Genomic DNA, 14,839 nt, shown 5'->3' with positions numbered 1-14,839 from the left:
AAAACTTTGTTTTATTTCTTTTAAATTGAGTTCAGAGTACACACACATGAAAGGGAGATTAGCCAGATTAGAGAGTTGTAAATCGAAGATGAGCATCCATAACACCGTGCATCTAGATTATGTAGACAGTCTTCTATGAATCAACATAACAACAAATCTTTATTTTCTTCTACTTGAATTTCTATTGGCACCCAAAAATTGCTAGGCAGTATTTCTTAGATCCCAGATACTGTATCTGAGAGCAGAAAACATTCCATTTTATTCTGCACTCCTATCATAGAGTTAGTTTTTATTTCTACAACATTTTTTTAGTAAGCTGAAATACTACAGCTGTAATTAATCCTTGAATCAGGACCATTATAATTAAAGTCAGGTAAATTCAACAATATTGAGCCATACCTTGTCTCAGAGCATATTCAAATGCAGGATGTAGATTTATTAATTTATAGAGTAGATCTCCTTCCTCATAACAGATAATAGAATATGCATACATGTTTTCTCATCTAGTGGCCAACAGTCAGCAAGCGGTATCCTGTTTCATACAGATGTAAATTTTCTTTAAATGGATATTTAATATGCTATGTAGTCAGTGCAGCTTGTAAGTGGTGCTCTCATTAGACATTATTTCATTGGGAAATAACTTGCCTGCCGAGTAAGAGAAAGAACTGCCAGTATTCACTGTCCTGCAGTCAAGAAGTGTAAACACTACTCTAGTAACATCCATTTTTCTTCTAATAGCTAACTGGAAACACAGAAAATGACAAAAGGAGAAAACAGCTTGGTATGTGATTCATACCATAACTTCAAAATGATGCTAACTCTAAAATGGTGTAATGCAAGGAAAGTGGCTATGGCCAGAGTGTGTGTGGCCTGTGGCTCCATGTGTAGGATCAGGAGGATTGAAGGTACCTCAATTAGTAAAAGCTTATAGCTGTAATAAAGTGAGCATGCCATGTCTCTGCACTTGAGGTCTCTCGTTGGGAGAAGTAATCCCACTATGGAACACCTCAGGCAGGTCACTTGAATAGGTTTAGCTCTTGTTTACTTATATGCAAAATAAGCACAATAACAGATACCTCTTGGGCATTTTATCTTGCCTTGCACCATAACCTTTTAACTTTTCAGGTTTCAGGCTCTGGATTCATATTAAAAACAGGGACTCTGAGGAAAACAGATTAAAAGTGACAGAGACTGGAATAGGAAATTATTTCAACTGCGGGGTTTTTTTGGGGTTTTGTTTTTTTTTTTGGTAATCTTGTGGAACTTTTCATTCTCTATTGGTACAAAGTATTTCCATGGAAGGCATGACAGTTGACTTAATCATGAATGGGATCAGCCCTGAGACATCTTGAACCTTGACGGCTGTGAGAATGAGGATGGCAAAGAACTTACTACTGTTACTCAAAACCTCAGTATCTTCCCCTTAGTGAAGCCATGCTGGCTGTCACCAAGCACCTTGTTGTTTTTCATGTGCCTTAGCATGTCTTCCAGGAGAATCTGCTCCAAGATTTTGTCAGGCACAGAGGTGAGACTGACTGGTCTCTAATTCCCTGGGTCATCCATTTTCCCCTTCTTGAAAATGGGGGTTATATTTCCCTTTTTCCAGTCATTGGGAACTTCACCTGACTGTCATGATTTTTCAAATATGATGGGCAGTGGCTTAGCAACTTCATTTGCCAGCTCCTTCAGGACCCACGGATGGATTTCATCAGGTCCCATGGACTTGTGCATGTTCAGGTTCTTAAGATGGTCTCAAACCGATCCTCTCTTACAGTGGGCCCATGGTCTCCATTCTCACAGTCCCTGCGTCTGCTTTCCAAGACTTAGGTGGTGTGGTCAGAGCCTTTGCCAGTGAAGACTGAGGCAAAAATGTCATTGAAAACCTCAGCCTTCTCCAAATCCTGTGCAGCCAGTTCTCCTGAGAGCTTCTGGAGTGGGCCCACATTGTCCCTGGTCTGTCTTTTCTTTGCAATGTACCTATAGAATCCCTTCCTGTTATCTTTCACATCACTTGCCAAATTTAATTCTAAGTGGTCCTTAGCTTTCCTAACCTGGTCCCTAGCTTCCCAGACAGCATCCCTGTACTCTTCCCATGCCACCTGTCCTTGCTTCCATCTTTTAAAAGCCTCTTTTTTCCTTTGAATTTTCCTCAGCAGCTCCTTATCCATCCAAGGAGGTCTCCTGGCCCTCCTGCTGCACTTCCTTCTAGTGGGGACACAACACTCCTGAGCTTGTAGCAGGCGATCCCTGAATATCAACCAACAGTCTTGGCCCCCCTGCCCTCTAGGGCTGTATCCCATGGAACCTTACTAAGCAGGTTCCTGAAGAGGCCAAAATCTGCTCTCTTGAAGTCCAGGGCAGTGAGTTTGCTGCACGCTCTTGTAGGTTATTAATTGAGTAGGAGGGTCAATTATCTTAATAAGGACTGGAGGTGACATAGATTTTGTGATTTTAATCTGCAATAGGTTACTGTGAAATTGCTTGAGGGTGAACATAATCAATTTGGAGCATATAAGCAACATTTACTTTGTACTAAAACTAACAAGCAACCTCAGGAAATTCACCAGTGCAGTCAAACAGAACAGTAACACAGAGACCAATAAAGATATTCTTCTTCAGAGGGGGTGAAAGAATGATACTTGGCCTGAGATATCCACAGAACTTTTTGCATGTGTTACAATATACCATCATATAATGCCTTCAGTTCCATGAAGAGAAGAACTTGAATTTACCACCACCTAACCCACAAATAAGCGTCCAAAGTTTTATGACAAGAAGGGAAAATAATACTTCCCCAGTTTAGAACTCAATATGAAATATCAGCCTGTGCATTCAGAGCAGATAGGACTATGTACTATAAAAGTATTCAGACATATTATTTATTAAACTCCTACGCTGAGTGCCTAAAAGTCCTTATTCTTACAGATAAATTATATATTACTCACCACCACTTAAAGAAGCTTCTGAGAGGTCAATTCTCTGAATTCCTTATGTCTATCAGAAAGGAATTCACATCATTAAAATGCAAGAAAGTATGCACAGCACAAAGCTGCCTCTTTGCTCATTTGGTGTAGATAGATAATTGATAAAAGTATCTTGATTGTATTTGAATGCTCCAACTTTTCAAACAGAGAGGAAAATACATATTGATATATTGAGCTTACCTAGAAAGAATTAATATTGTAACTTGACCTTTATGTCTACATTGTTCAAATATACTCTAAGCTGTTCTTAATATTGACTTACAGAAACCTAAGATGTAAGATTGTGTAATTAGACTGGCTTATAGATATCAAACCATACTGGAGTTTCTTATCATTGAAGGTGCCAGTAAAGAAAGGCATGTCATGGATCTAGTAATAGGAAAAAAAAAAAAAAAAAACATTCTCATTCCCAAAAATGTATTTCTGTGGGGTTTTTATAGGTATTAGTACAGCATGTCTTTAATAAGAAATATTCCATAAACTCTGTCTGTGTTCAGAGATAATGGCATGTTGTTTATCCCAACAATGAAACAATTAGAATGCTTAGCAGGTATAAGAAGGATATGTTCTAAGTGTCTTGCTCTAAGTATCTTCCAAATCTATCTCTCTGTTGGAATCCTGTAGACTTTCCAATCTGCAGCGAAGAAGTACAAAAACTTTTCTCTTTGGTTTATCTTCTCTAAATTAAAATGTTTATATATGCTTGGTTTTGGTTGCAATCCCACTGTTTAGCACTCTTTAAAGCAATGAAATCAAAAGGCAGGGAGAGGACTATCATGTCACCCTGTCTATCACCCAGCTAGAGAAAAGTAAAAAAAATGGGTTCTAGTGTTTGTAAAAGTCTATAATGAGCAGAAACTAATTTCAAGAAAAATCTGCTTTTATCCTGACCCATACTTACATATGGATTCATGTCAAGAGAACATCAGCAAACTGAAAGAAAACTTAAAGTGTGATTGATGAGATGGCAACCTTCAGTGAAAAAAATTGAACCAAATCATCATTGCCATTGAAATAAATGAAGTGTTTAGGTTGAGATATCAAAGCAATAAATTTAATTCTTGAATAATTACAAGCTTCTCTACAACTCTATGAATATGATAAATGCGAGCTTGGGAATGACAGTGGTAGCAGTGTTGCTAGGATAACATGAAAGACTTATCTATAGAACACATTCAGCCCTAGACACTTCAAGCTTGAATGCAAGCATTCAGCAACAAACCTGTACCCACATTAAAATGTCCTTGCTTTTCTGCACTGGCGCGTATGAGTTGGGTCCTTTTTGTGGAAAGTTTCTAGAATTCTTGCCTGTCCATCAAAGGAGAACACATCCACCCCCACAGCACTTGTGCAAAAAAGGGTGTTAGAAAATGTCAAGAATCCAAGTGAACTTTTTTGCAAATTCAATGGCTTTTAAAGAACCTTTTAAAATCTTTTTCTCCCTCCATACTTTCCCATTTGTACAAGCAGACATAGAATCAAAACACGGGGGAAAAAGAAAAACCCACATAAAAATATGTATGCAAAATACGTAGGTGTGTCAAAAATCATATACTGATTACAGAGGGTGGTGGTGCATCCCCACCTCTTTCCTGGACCCCTCTGCTTCCCCAAGAATTCCTGTTAGGCCCCAGCCTTTGCACAGATGCAAGGAGTTGGACGCCTGGGCGCTCCCTGGCCATAACTGGTTGCCTAGAAAAGGTGGGCAGCAGCACACAAGAGGTGAGTCAGGATGGATATTCCCTGATGTACCAGGAGTTCTTTTGGAATGATCAGTCTCTCTGACCACCTGAAACAGAACTGTTGTGTAACTGGTGAAACCAACACAGAATTGAGGCTAGGGTGAAAATTCTACTAAGAGAGAGACCCTTTTGAGGGAGTCTAGTCTGAACAGGGGGATTTCCTTATTCCTTATGTTTCTTTCCCCAGACATAAAACAGTCCAGGCCTGAGAGGAAGTCTAGATCCAGCTGCACATAGACTCCTCTCTGAGAGGAGGTTTAGAAATCAAGGGGTTCCAACCTGAACCTTGTGACTCAATGGGAAAGTTTCGCTTATCCTTTTCACCTTCAATCCCTCTATCTCAATTTCCTTTTTAAATTCCATTAGACATAAACCATTGCCAAAGTCTGAGACTAGAACTAGATCCAGCCGCATCTAGGCTCTGTCAGGAGTTAAGAAAGCAAGGGGGTCTAGTCTGAACCTTGTGATTCAATGGGAGGGTCTCCCTTATTCCTATGTATTTTCAGTTTCTATGCACATTATTTCAATTCAGTTCTGTATAAATACCTTTAATCCAATCCTGTCTAAATCATTGCCAGTTCTGACGCAACCGCTTTCATAAGTAATAGAGTGGACCTTGCCATTGAATTCTGCTGAATCACACATCTATAAATTTCTATTAAAATTACTTTCGCTAATACATCTGAGGGTGATTCTTTTAGCAGCTGTAACCACTCAGTTTCATGACACAGAATGTTACAGAGTAGACATTCCTTAAGAACGTTTGTAAGAACAATTCTTGAAAATCTCTAAGTGAAAAACAAAATTTCATGGCTAGGACACCAAGATATAGAACAAATGGGAATCATCATATGAATGCCCAATACACAAGATAGCAGTTGCAATTTTATAACACGTAAACAGAAAGACTGCATTATGCAAAGCATCCTATAAATATTTTGAGGAAGATAAGCTCACTGTCAAACTGAGCATACTCTTCAGAAAAGAATCCTATCAATGTAAAAATAGATGTGAATTTGAGGAGCATACAAAAAAAAACCCCAGCCCTGAATCATAAGCCCTAAACAGATCTTGTAGAATCTGTAGAGTCTAAAATATGATGTCTCAGGTTTTACAACAGAAAGAGGAGATAAATCAATGGGAATGTGTCAAAGTAGTAAAAAATTAGCAGTCACAGTCAGTGAACTTTAGATTGGAAAGAAGAAAATTAAGGTTCTGTCTGAGTATAAAGTGAAGGAAAAAATCAAGAACTACTTCTGTAAAGCAAGAAATGAGACTAAAACTGCAACTCAGACTTTACTGAATGTCAGAATACAATTGGATAGAGGATTTTCAGATTCCTTTTCTCTAATTTTAAGTATTGCCAATTTATCTTTTGCTTTGTGACCTTTCACTGTTTCCTTCCCCTTTTATTTCTGAATGGGTTTCCAGATGGTCTCCCAACCAAGAAATTTCTTCATTGCTCAAAATAGGGAGGGTTCTATTTTTACCAAAATGTAATGGACTAAGTTCTTATATTTTATGCAATTGTAACTACTAAGCTAAACACCACCTCATAAATATTTAAACAGTTTATATTCATGGCATACAATCGTTTTTTAACAACACAATGAAAACATCCTTACAATAACAACCCAAGTACGGAGAAAATATCAGGATTAAACAAAATGAATCAATTTACTCCGTAGTGAATTCACCTTGACAGTTTATAATTGGAAGCTAAATATGTAATTTTCATTGTGTTAAAATCCACCTCACATTGAAGAAAGGCTACCAATTAAAATAATTTCTGCCTGAAAACGGTTTGCCTACAACAGGGGCAAGAAACAGCTGAAACTTCATTAAGAAATTAAACAATAGTTCTTTTCACTCTTCACTCCCCACTCCCCATTTGTTTGACATTTTTACACTTGGCAGTACACTGTGTATTGACAAAGTAACTGTTTCCAATATACACTCAGTTTGTTAGTCAATTCATGTTTTGCTGGCAAGGATCTTCCATATAGCAACAGAAAATAAAATTTGAAAACGCTCAGAAACCTGTAAGAGCAAGCCCATAGAAATAGCCAGAAGTATGAAGCAGGCCCTAATATATGAAATAACTGATTTTTTTTTAAGCAAATAAATTTCAGGTTTGGTTTGTGGGGCTTTTTTTCAGCTTTGTTTTTCCTTACAAATTACTTCTATGAGATTTCCATCCAGAGATTTAAACAACATTAAATAAAAGCCTGTCCGTCTGTTTTCCAAGTAAAAGCAGATTTTCACTGAAAAATGTGAAATGATGAAAACAGACTCATTGAACCTGTGACATGAGGCAAGCAAGCAGTGGTTCCAGCAACCCACTCTCATCACACCAGAGCAGGGGAGAATGGAGTACTCAAGCAATTTGGTGGCTCTAAGGACTGTCAGACTTCTGTTTCTGGAGCAGCCCCTTCCCAGAACCTGACGTTTCAAGTTCTCCCTGCGCTGTATCTCAAGCACACTCCCACTCTGTGGACTCTTAGGACTAGGGACAAGGTTTCTTGTTGCAAGTCCTGAAAACCTGGGACTGAAAATCAGTGCGAGTCCCAGCTGCAGTAGGGGCTCTCTAGGTTAGTTAATGTAACAGCTTTCAGGTTTCTGCACTTCCTGATGAAGAACTGCCTCCCCTGCTTTAGGAATGCTGGATAACTTGGATTCCTCTAAGGGTTTGGTTTCTAAGCTTCCTAGTGACTAGAGAATTAACAGGAAGCTCAAACGCAGAAATCCTGAGAAAGCTCTCTACGTTTCATTCACTTTTTTTTTTCAAAATAGACTATTTAATGATTGAGAATGCATTTATTTACATTTTCATTCTAATGGATATAATTTTATATAAAAATGCAGCTTTAAAAAGCAGAAGGAATTTTCCAAGGAATAGATAAACTGACCTTTTTGCATACCCAGTAAGAAATATTCATCTCTTCATACTCTAAAATACATGTTGAGCAACTTATGCTGGAGAAGAGATGGTAAACAATCCAAAAAGTAGAAAAAGGAGTGCTAAAACCAGACGCTTTTTCATCTTTTTGATTGCTGCAGCCTGCAGATGTAAATACTCTGACCATGGAGAGTCTTCCACAAGAGGTTAGCATTTCTGAACTGTCCCACTGACAGCTGTGAAACAACTCAGGGCACATACACAGCTGCAGGGGTGGAAACATGGAATAGTTTGTAAAGTACCTCAAGAGGTCTAGACTGGCACTTTGCCACACACAAGGTCAATTTTATCTTTGTCATTCCTGGCTGATGTTTATCAAACCTATTAATAAAGGGGTCCCATGATGACAGCTACAATGCTCCTCAGCAATTCATTCCATTGCTTTCAATATCTTTGTCATCAGAATGTTCTTCATAATATATAATCCAAGTTCTTTTGTGCTGGAATCTAATCCAATTAACTTCTTTATTCATTATGGACACAGTGAACAAGTTACTCTCTTCCTTTTTGCAAAAGATTTTCCCAGACCAAATGGTTTGCAAATATATGTTAAAGTCTGGGGATGAAGTTTCTTCAATTTATGTCACAGTTATCAGCCAGACTTGATAAAACACTAGGTTAGAACATAAAAAATATAAAACTCAGCAAAATAGCAGCTATAAAACAAACTTTAGGAAATAATGCTGACATATGCTAAAATCTCAACAACTAAGAGTTTAGTGTCTGTGTATGTTGCTTAGCAAAGAGATAGGGATAAATATTTAGGGATTTTTTTGTTTGATTATTTGCTTCTATTTTGATTGAACGACAGTAAACCAGCAATCTTGAGCCCTAGAACCTTCAGTAAAAGCTAGTTTTCTATTGGAATTTACTTTCAATTGAATATTTTTGACCAGCCATATTACAAAGAAAGATTCTAGTTGTCTATTTAGCTAGTTTTTCATGAAGGGAGCCCATGGCACATCTGTTAGATGGTCTCCAGTGATTTATATGTCATTCAGGGATGCACTGAAAGCACATGTGTTTGAACAGAGGAAATCTTAACTTCAGAAAATTCAACCCAAAAATGTAGGCAGAAATTCATATAAAATAAAACTGAAAACCCAAGAAGAAAACAGGTATATGTTTTGTTCTTGCCTCCCTAAATACAGATCCCTTGTTGTGACTTTCTTCACTTAGAAACATCTATCATAACCCTTAAAATGTGTAACAACTAAAGACATAGCTTAGTTTTGCTAAATTCTAGCTTTTCCTCAGCATATTCTAAAGAATCATAATGTTTACAAGTTTTTAAATATCAGTGAAATTAAAATATTAATTTTATACATGTTTTAAAATAAAACTAACAGCACTGTAACGACCATATGTATTTTAGGCATTTGTGTTGTATACCTAAAGTGTCAAGCCAGTCTCAACTCCTGTACCAGCAGAATTTTATCCAGAAAGTATTCATAATACCTAAGTCAGTATGGCATTAATATAGTCTTAATTTTCCCTGCTCTAATGAGTTAGTGAGGCTTGCCTCTTACCACACTTGTTGAGCTCTAGAGATTCTAGTAATTTCTAAAGATGTTCTCACAATGCACACAGAAGATGTGCCCAACATCACTGTGTAGAAGAGCCCACTCATGCCTCGTTTACAATCTTTCCTTACTTTAGAGAGGATTAGACTCAAACTAGAGAAACCTAAGGACTGCTTTACTGCAAATTAGCTTTATTAGCTATAAAGGCTTGAAAACAGTAACAGAACTCTTACCAGGTATTGTCCTTTTTGTTACACAAAGCAGCAGGGGAGCCAGCTTGTCTTTACCTCACTAAAATATGCAGGACACCAAAATCCCCACAGTCTAGCACTAGCATAATCAAGTTAAACATCTTAGGGACACCTCAAACAGGGGTTTATGTGACTTAAACAAGTGACTTCACTGGCCAAAACGAAGAATGCCAAGAGAAACTGAGATAGCCATTAGCTGCATTGTCAGTATTAACCTTTCAACATTTTAAGTCACAAATGTTCTCCTGAATCACTACAGAAAGGTAGAAAAAAAAAAAAAATTCCAGATCTTCATAGGGAAGTTGTATATTTTTAATGACTTCCACTATTGATAGGTCAGCCTGGACAAGTCTCTTTTAGAAGTCTGTGTTCTTCTTACCACTCTTGATGGATATTATAGAAAAGTTCTAAATGTCATATTTGATTTGTATTGCATTTGAAATGGAAAAAAGTAGCCCACATGGGTTTAATAATTAATTTAGTATTTAGTTTGAAACGTTAGGGCACACAGCTTGGTTGTCAAAATACTCACTTTGGAATGAACTATTTAGTAAGTCTTAAATGGTCTTAAATGCGGCTATTCCAATATTCATTTGAAGACAAATTGTTTTTTATCTCCTAGTCTTTGCTTGCTAGACTAGGGACAATTCCAAATTTGATCTTGTGGCTTGATTATCACTTGATTATTTGGTGTGCAGTGTTTGAATTAATGTCAAATAAAAAATGTGAAAAAGTGATCTTCTCTTCCAGCCACTGCATTATTTCTTAATGATTGAAAGACTGCAGTATTCTTTTGGTGCCGAGTATTGTTTTGAACAGTTAGGCAAATACACCAGGTCTCCAACTTACATTCCCGAAGCAAACACGTATTTTGCTAGGTAGATAACCACAGCTGAATTTAGTCCCAGTCAGATTCCACTGTCAGACTGCAGAACCTGTAGAAAGAAGTAGAATTACTCTAATTGCATCTAGTAATTAGAAAACAACACAAGTACCTGGGAGAAAATTGCTAGGGAGGGAAACAATTTAACATAGAACAGAAAATGTGTTAAAAAGCAGACTCAGAAAAAAGCAAAACCAAAATGGCATGAGAAAAACAAGGCATGCTGTCTTCCCAGACGCTGTAGTCAGAAGGTTGAGTCGGGGGCACTTCTGCCATGTGAGAGCATGATGGAAGCTTTCCAGACAGCGCAAAGGTGACTTTGTTGTCTGTGGGAAATACATCATGGTATTCTTGGTTATAACATTCGCAGCAGAAACTGCTGTAAGCTTCGCCATAGTTCAGCAGAAGGGTCGGTTTGAAGGAGCCTTTTGCCCTGCTAGTCTATCCTGAGAACAAGGGTTTAGTGCTAAACACTACGAGTAGCAGAAACAGATCCTGATGCCAGGGGAATTTAAATGATCCTGGGTAAAGCTACAAACAATGCTCTATAAATCATAGTACAAAGGTTATAAAAAATAATTCAGATCATTCTTTTCCCAATCCCATACCCAGTTGTGAAGTAATAAAGTACAGCAGCTATTGCCTAAAAACAGATTTTGCCATTTATTTGCTTTCTTTTTTTTTTTTTTTTGACAGTCACCTACTTAGTGGATAAATGGAAAGCAATATATATATCTGGAGTATAGTAAAGTGCTTGAGATGATACCTTGCAGAATTGTACTGAACATCATTTCCCGATGACTTGTAGAAGAGCATTGTCACGTGGATTGAAAGCTGACTGTAAAATAACTGCTCATAATATTAAATAGGGAGTGTAGGGGGGGAATATTTAATAGCATTCTGTAGAGATTCATTCAGTTTAATGTCTTTATTAATAATATGGAGGTGGGAGTAAAAATACATTAATGAAATATGCAGGTGAGAATAAATTAGAACTTGAGGTGAACATCAGAGAGCACAAAGGCATAACACAAATGGGACCAAGTGAGATTAAGGAATCAGGCAGAAAATTACAAAATGAGATTCAAATAGGAAAAATACAAACTAATATGTTTGAAGAAAATAATGTAAAATACGGTTATTCAAATAGTCTGAAAAGCTGGGATGAAGTATAATGCTGGAAGAAGACCTCATAGCAGCAGTTTATTGCAAATTGAGTAAAAAGTTTGCGGTGTAGCATGGGTCAGGTCCTTTTAGTTCTGTTTGAGGCTTCTTTCTTCAGATGGTGAAGAAACTGTAGCAGCTCTGACTTTGGCTCTGCAGCCAACAGGCTCAAAGGACTCAGGAACACTGGACCTCTTTAAAAGTAAAAAATAATTATTATTATCAGTGCTCAATTCCCATAACTGAAAAGATAGTGACAATTGAGTGTATGACTTCACTCTAACTTGGCAGAGATGTAACTATAACCATCAACAACAATGAAGTACTGCACATCAAGATGATCCAATGACCCAGACCTGAGAAAGGGAAATGAGAAGATCCACCACAAGCAAGCCATGGTTTGATTAATTTCTGTAGCCAAACTGCTTTGCTTGCATGGCCCTTTGGGCGAAAATATGATAATGCGATTTTAGGTTAGATGCTGATTATACCATAGTGATGGTGGAGACCTGGGACTCTACACATACATTTTCCAAGACCAGGAGGAAAATTTGCTTTTGGAAAATTATCAGGAGGTCTTGGAATGTGTTAGTAAACCAACTGTGCACTGAACAATAGAAAAGTCACCTTTCTTCCTTGAGAAATACATAGAAGTATCTCATGTCTTGAAGCACTAGCAAATATTTGGATCTTTAAATCATTTTAACAATAATTGCTTTATTCAGCAAGTTCCACTTCTGGGTTTCTGAGGGGTTTTTGTTGGGTTTTGAGTTGTTTTTTTTCATTCCCCACATTAAATTAGCACCAATTCTTATCCTCCTTCCTGCACCTAAATTAATAATTCTGAATCAGAACCAGATATTTTTTCAGGTATAATCATTAGCACTTGTTAAAGGCTTTCAGATGCTCTAGGCTCTGTCTCATTGAGATTATTAAATGAATCTTTCACTTACCTTCTGGTTATTTTTCAATTTGTTTGAAGATGTCTGCAATTAAATCTCTTTCATAAAAGACAAATTCCCCTAACAAGGAGCAGTTTGCAGCTCGGAGCTCCAAGCATGCTCTCCTTGATCCCAAAGCAGCTTGTGTCATATGAGCTGTAGCAAGGAAGGAATTTCTGTTCGTTTTTTTTTCCACAGTGCTCGCCAGCTTTCAAAGCTTTTGCCTCCATAAACTTTTCTGTTTCACTTGAAATTCCTATATAACTTTCTGATGCTGTTTGGGATTTGTGCATATCTAAAAGTATTTATTCCAGTTGCCCACTATAAGTAAGACTACAAGATAAGGTGGACCAGAGTCTTTTACATATAGCCTATCCACTTTTTTTGTCCTCTGCACTCAGAGGCACGGTGGAAACTGCTTGGAAGCCAACTAGTTCAAAATTACAGCACACTATTTAGCAAGCTGACAGCAGAAAGCATGGCATGCTGGTTAAGGAAATATTAAACTGATGTGGGGGCAAAATAGAACAATGACAAGGAAAAAACAGATGAGATAAGAAAATCAGTGCATGGTTTGGGGATTTTTTTGGGGGGGGAGAGGAAGTGTTGTTTTTTTGTACATCGTTTTTAAGCTTAGAAGTACATTATTTTATCTGTTACCAGGTTTCCTTCTGTTTGACAGAAATAAATTTTGATCATAAAAGTAAGAATATATTGTATTTTGGGGTAACATAGGAAATGTTGATATTTTTTGAGGTAATGAAGGGTTTGAGAAGCAAATTTCTATGTTTTTTGACTTTCAGTGTATAACATGAAGGAGTTTAGATGCAGGTAATATACTTGGTCTTTGGAAGCTTGAAAACAGATTGTTACTTTGCATAATCAACTTACTGATATCCAGTGATGAGTAAGTCTATGTGAATTGCAGACAAACACTTCTAAAATAAAACTAAACATGTTGAATTTTTAGTGCATAGCTTATTGGCATAGGTTACTTTGGGTTCCTCTTAAACACTACCTTTTCATCTCCAAAAATGTGACAAATAAATCAATTTAATCAGTAATGTGGTAGTCCCAGGCCAATCTTCTTATCACCCCAATAAGGTAAGCTAGCAGCCATGGCTATAACCCTTTACCTAACATGCACTGTTAGGTATGTAGAGCAGCACCCTAGCATACACTGGTGCTGTGGCTATCAGTAAGGTGATTTGAAAATGTAAAGCACTATTTGATACCTAACTGCTTATTCTGCCTCGACATAAGATATATACTACAATTTCTGAGTGTCAGTATTAGTCTTTTTATTCAGCTATTGTCTATCTTTATTAATAAAATTCTGAAAGAGCACATATACATTTAAAATTTGCATAGATCCATGCATTCTGGAAACAGCACTGAACTTTGTTCATTACTTTTCCCCAGATGGTTAGCTCATATTACCACAATGAATATTATGAGGGTTCCAAAGTAACTGTACACTACCATACATTTTCCAAAAGAGAAAGCTGAAAAAACTCAAGAATGAGGTAGCAGTATTCACAAAAAATAATATCAAAACCAACCCTGACCTCTGACTTAAACTTCCAAGTACAAAAGCAGAAGTAGTTTTTCTGTATCACACAGAAACAATTAAAGTGTGCAAGGAAAAAACAAAATCTCTTATGCAGTTTGCAGGTTTCATCAGAGTTTATTACAATTATCCAGTCTTAAAACACATGCTTAGGTCCAGAAGTAAGTTACGTAGTATTAAAAGTGCATGGCTTGGAGGGGGGGATTAAAATATTGAAATGATTGAACTAATTTCTAGTAGTCTATTATCTTCTTTAATCTTTAAATACTGGTGTTTTTTTACTATGCCATACCTTTCGTACTACTCAGCTGCACTGTTCCAAGGATATTAAATATATCTCTTTCTCAAACACATCTTGAACATTTGACAGAATCTGGTTTCAGAAGCCATTTGGAGAAGATCATGCTAACTTGTGGTCCTGTTGCTAGATTCTCTGGATCTCTTTTAAATAATAATTACAATATTTTTAGTCACAAAATAAAAGCTGACTCACATGAAGTTTGCAAATACAAATACCTCTTTCTTTTCCATAGGTAACAGTACCTTTTTGGCTCTTTAATCAAAATTAGTCATTCCTTCTTGATTGGTGTAATGCACACTTAATCCTATGGAATTAAGACCACTATTTTCCAATTAGTATTTTAGAAACAGATACTTTTCTAGTATCATCACTATGGTAACATATTTCAAATTCTTCAATTCACAAATAATACACATTGTTTAAAACACTCGATTGATCAAAATTCCTCAAATGCTTCTCCAGCTGCTTTCCATTGCTGTTCCTTTTAAAGCACACATTAGTGGTTTTAGGTAAGCCTTACT

General features: G+C 36.9%; 1 long non-coding RNA gene across 1 annotated transcript in view; it reads right to left on the bottom strand.

Annotated features, from left to right (window-relative positions):
- Positions 1–10,459, bottom strand: part of LOC133269175 (uncharacterized) — a 77,965-nt gene extending 67,506 nt beyond the window's left edge. Inside the window, exon 1 of the long non-coding RNA XR_009743354.1 lies at positions 10,309–10,459. This is a non-coding gene — a long non-coding RNA (uncharacterized LOC133269175). The remainder of the gene's footprint in view (positions 1–10,308) is intronic.
- Positions 10,460–14,839: the final 4,380 nt, after the last annotated feature.

Source organism: Pezoporus flaviventris, unplaced genomic scaffold, assembly GCF_033815535.1.
Source record: "Pezoporus flaviventris isolate CSIRO_AGI_PZ_B2104156 unplaced genomic scaffold, CSIRO_AGI_Pfla_v1 ptg000015l, whole genome shotgun sequence".
Taxonomy (NCBI): Eukaryota; Metazoa; Chordata; class Aves; order Psittaciformes; family Psittacidae; genus Pezoporus; species Pezoporus flaviventris.
The sequence above is the reverse complement of the archived record's forward strand: the minus strand, read 5'-3'. Positions and strand labels throughout refer to the sequence as shown.